The sequence below is a fragment of the Lepisosteus platostomus genome, chromosome 15 (genome assembly GCF_059453375.1).
Source record: "Lepisosteus platostomus isolate fLepPlt1 chromosome 15, fLepPlt1.hap1, whole genome shotgun sequence".
NCBI classification, from domain to species: Eukaryota; Metazoa; Chordata; class Actinopteri; order Semionotiformes; family Lepisosteidae; genus Lepisosteus; species Lepisosteus platostomus.
The window spans coordinates 21,338,450-21,344,747 of record NC_142625.1 but is presented as its reverse complement, the minus strand read 5'-3'; positions in this window follow the sequence as shown (position 1 = coordinate 21,344,747).

Genomic DNA, 6,298 nt, shown 5'->3' with positions numbered 1-6,298 from the left:
ACAAGTGGCTGCACACAAGTAGGGTTCAGTGGGTTTGAAGTTAGACAAGCAGCTTGCCAGTGAAAGCTGCATCTGTCCTTAGTCTGTAATTTGAAGCATGAAACTCAAGAAAGTCATGTAAATACTATCCCCAAATTGTAACCAGTTATGGTCACACAATACAAGAAAGTTGCTACTGTTGAGGAAGTACAAAAAAGAGAAAGCAGACTAATTACTTGTTTAGGAGTACAGTCGTACTCAGAGGATCTGAATCTTCTTAGCCTAGTGCACAGAAATTATATGAGGACTTGATTTGGATGTTCAAAATCCCAAACACCATTAAGTCATCTTGGAGTATTTCTTCCAGATCAGCAGCAATACAAAAAGCTAGGGACATAACTGGAAAATATGTTTAAGAGCATTCTAGAAAACCTGAAGACTGCTTTAGGGACCAATTCTCCAGTCATGTGAGTGGAGCTGACCCCATAGAATGTTTTTTGTAAAGGATTAGGTAAGCAGGCTGTGTGAAATCCTCTCTTTTTTCACATTTCTCATGTTCTTATATTCTTCAGCCCAGCAGGTGGTGCTGCTGGGGGCTCACAATGAGAAAAGAAGAAGCTGACCGGATGAATTCCGGCAAGAATGCTTCATGCAGTGTCGTTTTTGTCTCACCTGCCCTCGGACTAGGGCTGTAGCTAAAGAACAGGTGGTTACAGAGGCACAAACTCAACATTCACTCCAAAATGAGACACTGTAATGCTCTGGCAGTCTAGCTTGCTGGAAACCACAATTCCACTATATTCCAGTCCAATGATGGTTAGTCAAGACTATCTGTTTTGTATTTCTTCAAAACAATAAGCTGCTGTTTGTCCTTTGTTTAGAGCCTGTAGGAATCCCAACTTTCCACTGATGAAATCATTGTTTTTCTTTTGATATTTGCTGCAATACAACTTGCATCCTACTGAGCAATGCGAAAGAAGATCAATATGACTCTGCTTTGTGTTTGATAAAGACACTATTCTTCTTATGCTGTGCACACATTCCTTCAGTACGTTGCAGTTCACGTCTGGAAAGTAAAACATTCTATCTTAATTTCATTGGGCCAAAATAATGTTTTTAAGAATTATTAGCTTTATCAGAATATTATTTAGCAGGCATTTTTTCAGAAGGGCTATTTGTTAGGTAGTTACCATGACACATTTCATTGTTGAAACCAATTCACACTGTTAGTGGCAAAAAGCAGTTTGAAAATCTATGGAGAGCATAATTTGTATTTTAGCATTTAAAATGTAAAATTCTTCAACCAACAGTGTCCCTAGATCTGTCAAAGTAATTGAACACTTCTTGATGTTTTCTGTTATACTCCACAACTGCTCTCCAGCAGCCAGGTTCTGTTTGCTTTGTCTTCACCATGTTAAGATTTGTCAATGACCTTGGTGTCGAGCGCTTCTCTTTTTTTTCATTGCATACCTTTTCACAGTAATTGTGTGGTTAATGTAATGACTGTTGACCAGTGTCTGAAACATACAATACAATTCATATTAAAGAAAATGGTGTAAATTCGTTTTATTGTTACAAGAATAAAGTGTGAATTTCATCTTCCATGTCTTGGAATATATAGAGCAAAACATACATTACCAAGTAGGCTAGATAAGCCAAATTCCCTGGTCATTTGTAAATGTTCTTTTGTTTTTATAATCATCATACTAACTGCAGAAGGAACACGGACATACAGTGCACTCACTGAGACTATTGTCTTAGACAGTGTCAGACAGTCTTCTATCACTTTTCCTGGCTACAATAATCCCCACATCTCCGTCTTCCTGAATACTGGTGGGACCATTAGAATATGCAGTTCAGTCCCATACTCCATTACTCCCATTGCATTAACAAATGAAGGCCATCCTGCAATGGGATGGGATTCCACTGCTAATGTTTCTTGTGGACTTCCAGCCATGTCCTGTCTGGAGAGCCATTCATATAATTCTGACAGCTAACATTACATTGTATATACCATACACTGACTCCGTGCTGATCCCTATCTATGACTAATGATTGGACTGGGCTTGGGTTGGATACACTGGCAGACTCAGAGACATGAGAGAGTGAGCAACTTTCCACCACAGTCAATCAATTCAAAATATGGGTTTCTTCCATCCTAACTAAAAGGACTGATCCATTTATTTCCATTCTATTTACTTTTAATTCTGTCTAAAGACCCAGCAAGACCAAGACCTTATGTTCTTATATTTGTGTTTTGAATTTTGCATTACCTTTAGTTATGGCCATTATGTAAAATAATAATTTAATCTCTGTATAGTCTTCTCCCTTGGCCTATACTTATCTGAATGAACAAGGGTCTTAAACAGTGTTGTTCTGTAGCTACTATTGTCATTTAAAAAAAAAACAAGATGCTAACTCGTTTTTTTGTGTATATAGATCAATCCTGGGAAAAGGTTGAATTGGCTCTTCCAAGGTCAATTCAACCTGTCTGTGTGAAGGCACAAAATACAAAATCAACCAGATGGGAAAGCTAATGAAAATCCATGCTTAGATGATCTAATCAAAGTCAGTTCAAAGAGAAGTCCAGACTTCAGTGGCACTTTTAAGGGAACTATTATAGTAGGCAGGTCTCATATACAGTATGTACATGCACATTAAATAGCCAGGTTGATGAATCTATTTCTTTTTAAAAATGCATGTTGGGTATAATTTAATAAATTATTCATCTATGAGACATCGGGACCATTGTAAATCTACAGTGATGGGTAAATAGGACATGCAGAGTGTACACTGTATCACACCGCTTTTCTCCTTATTTTTGACAACAAGAAAACAGATTGGGCTTCTTTCAAAAAAAAAAAGCCGTCAAGGATTTTGTCATATCTTACATCACTGCCCCATCTCGAGTAAACCAAGCAGTGGCCAAGGATGAAAGTGCTGGAAAATGGAAGTAATTCTAAACCATTTTCTGCCCAGGAGCCCCCAGCATCAAGAAGACAAATGTTCCCAGGCAATGACAGAGTGCCTGGCCCACAAATCACTGCCCGCTGTCCCGTCCAGTCCTCCCCCTGATCGCCCTCCTCCATTAGTCATCAGCACAGAGAGAGCTCCAGCCAGGATCAGTAATTAGACAAGGACAAATAGCCAGCCACAGACACGGATGGCTCTCTCCGCTGAATAAAGGGCCGTTACCATACCGACCGATGGGCAACACGCTCGGCTTGGGGAGAGAGGCTCTGCCCGCACGATGGCAACTCATTTGTTATCCAAGCTTCTCTGTGCCCCAGGCCGGACATGCCGACCCCCCGCCCCTTCAAAACTGCCAGAAGAAAATTTGGGAAAACTGAATTTCTCCCATGCCCCAGTCTTTGCCTGGGATGCTCAGAAGTTTTGGAAAACAGGTGCTCTAGAGCAGGATGGAAAATGAGGACAACATGGGGGACCATAAGGAGCAAGAGTGCTCTCCGCTCTCCTGTGTCCACTTGCTTGTCGCTCTTGCTGGGAAGATCTTCCTCACACAGGTAGAGCAGGCTGCCTGTGATGGCAGATTTTTCCAACAAAGGCCACCAAGACAAGGCATCTGCTAATGCCAGGCTCGTGGAAGCCCCAGAGCCCCAGGGGAGGAGTAATTAATGCATCATCTGCACAATCTGCAAGAGCGGTGACGATATCATAGAAGCCAGGAATGATTCGAGTAATAAGACTTATCCCTTCAGGGCTGTAAAATGAGTAAAAGCATGTAGGTCCACTTTTACATTTCTCTGAATCAAACATGAGAGAGCCGAACGGATGATGAAAACTCATGTACGGTAAAAAAAAATAGTTTTTCCATATAATATTGATTTTTTAATATGTATTGCGTGTAGACTGCGTGAGATACTGCGTGGTTCTGTTATGCTACTTTTTGAAGGTTGTACTTACAAGACACACATAGAAAAATTGACATTGAGATGTAAAATTAAAAAGTAGTTTAATCCTAAAATATATCTGGCTTTCTGTTGCACCTCCTAAACTGTATCTTCTCAATGCCAAACTACTATATATCTGGCAGTGCCAAACACATTCCTCTACATTTTTGCATAAGTAAACAGCACAGAATACGTAAATAAATGACAGAATACTAAGTAGTATAACGGGCTGGAATTTGCAAGAAAAGTAGATATTAAATTAAATTTACAGGCTTGTCAACAAAATATAAATTGCTGTAATATGAAACACTGGAAAACAGAGTCTCCAAGGGATCCCATTTAACGATTGTCCTGACATGCAACACTGTGTCTTAACGGGCGAGACCCTGGGATCAGAAAAGCTCTGAGGATCCGTTACACACTGTATAGAGAGAGCAAAATCCCAGGGCACATACTTATTGATCTCTACCATTTCTAATTATTTTTATTGGATTTCATCCTTGTAATAATAACATCCCAGAAAGAAAGGACCAAGCAAGAATTTCACTCAACTAAACAGAATTTCAAAATGAATTATTTTAGCTTAACTTTTACCAATAGAAAGACCTATTTAAAGAAATACAAAAGCTTTTACTCTTACATTTCAAACGGGATGTTCTTACATTTAGCACGTGGTTTTATTAGGATTTGTTGTACTTTCTTATACATGGAGCACCTGATCTTATTTTTTTTCTTCCTTATATTTTTATGCAACATCCTAATATACGACCTTTATTCATTATATTCTTTATGTAAATGAGAGGTAAGAGGCAGGCATGCTTTTTTGGAAGACACACAAGTAGTTGAGCATTCTTAATACAATTTTTTAAAATGATCCTTGGCTTACAGAAACATGAGCAAAATAATGATATCTAATATCCTATACGCTACTTATAGTCTAGTGACATTTTATGAATATGAATTACCATATCCTGCTACCAGAATAGGCATTGCGACAAAAGATTTCATTTGCTCATCATTGTTAAATAGAATTAGTTTGACAATGACGATAATATTTTAATTTGGAAAAAAAATACATTTAAAAAAAGTAGATCCCGCTCAAGACTAAAGGCTTTAAAAATGTACAGAATGTGTAGTGTTATGTGTGCTCTAGTACAGAGAATTGTGCTTACAGGTATCTGTAGGAGGCTAGAAGACACTGACAGCACTTACAGGCTTCAATTGCACTTCAAGTACTGTTCTTTTCTTCGCTTTAAGTCAGGCTTTCTGAAAGCCATAAGGCAAGCATCATTCTTTCAGACTTCTTTCCTCTCCTGACTGAGAGGCATGTGTAATCACAAAAAAAAGAAAAGCTTGGGTGATTTTTCACTGTCAGCCAAATACCAGCTTTACTGTTCACTTGAAGACGTCAAAAATCTTCAGCAGCAAAGCATTGGAAGGTCGGACAAGTTAGTGTAAAGACGTGTGGTTGACTCTACTCTCCAGCAGAGTCAGGTGGATATCAGTGAGAGCACCATTTTGGCAGAGGAGGGGTTAAAAGCCCAGATGAATTGTTTGTATTCTCTTCAATTACAGACAGAGAGACTGAGTGTGTGTTGGGGGATCACAGTTCGGTAGCAGCAAATTAGGCGTCAGTTCAAGGAGAAAGAAAGAGCAACGGACCATTAAGGCACTAAAGCTTAGCAGCCGAGAGAATAAAACAAGCTTACACATCTTTAAGGGGCTGACTGGTTATGAAAGATAGCAATGTTCATGAGGAGAAAAAAAATACAATCAACACTAAGCAGAATTATTCAACTGGACCTTTATTTAACCAGAAAGTCTAACTTGAAATGAAAATCTCTTTTACCTGATAAAAGTTTTGCCTGGTGGCATTGAAAACCCATTTCCTTCTCTGTACCCACTTTAAGTGCAGCATTTAAACCACTCCCGATCATTGCATCGATTACATTTTCAATTTTCCACGTTTTGTTGGGAATTATAGTTAAAGATTAGCTGTACTTGTATATAAGGGTTTGTGAATCAAGAATACAAAATTCACCTTTCATATATACTGTATACATGCAGCACACATTATATCAGTAAGATAAATAATTCATTTCTTATGACTTATCTAATTTGCATCTTTTAGTTTCAGTGCATGTACAGTAAGACTGAGAAGAAAATAATTTCTTTACACAAAATGGAGTTTAAGTTCAGGAGGAAGGTTAGACACTAATCTTGCCCATTGCCATTCTCCCGTGTATATGCAGTATATCTTGCACCCGGGACGTCCCTTCATGCATCTCTCTCGGACTCCTCCTGCCACTCCATCTACACCCTTTCAGCAGCTCCGTGGCTCATTCCTCACAATAGTGGGGGGGATTCGGGCAGCCTCATCCACACAGCTAGGCTGCCATTTCCTGAGC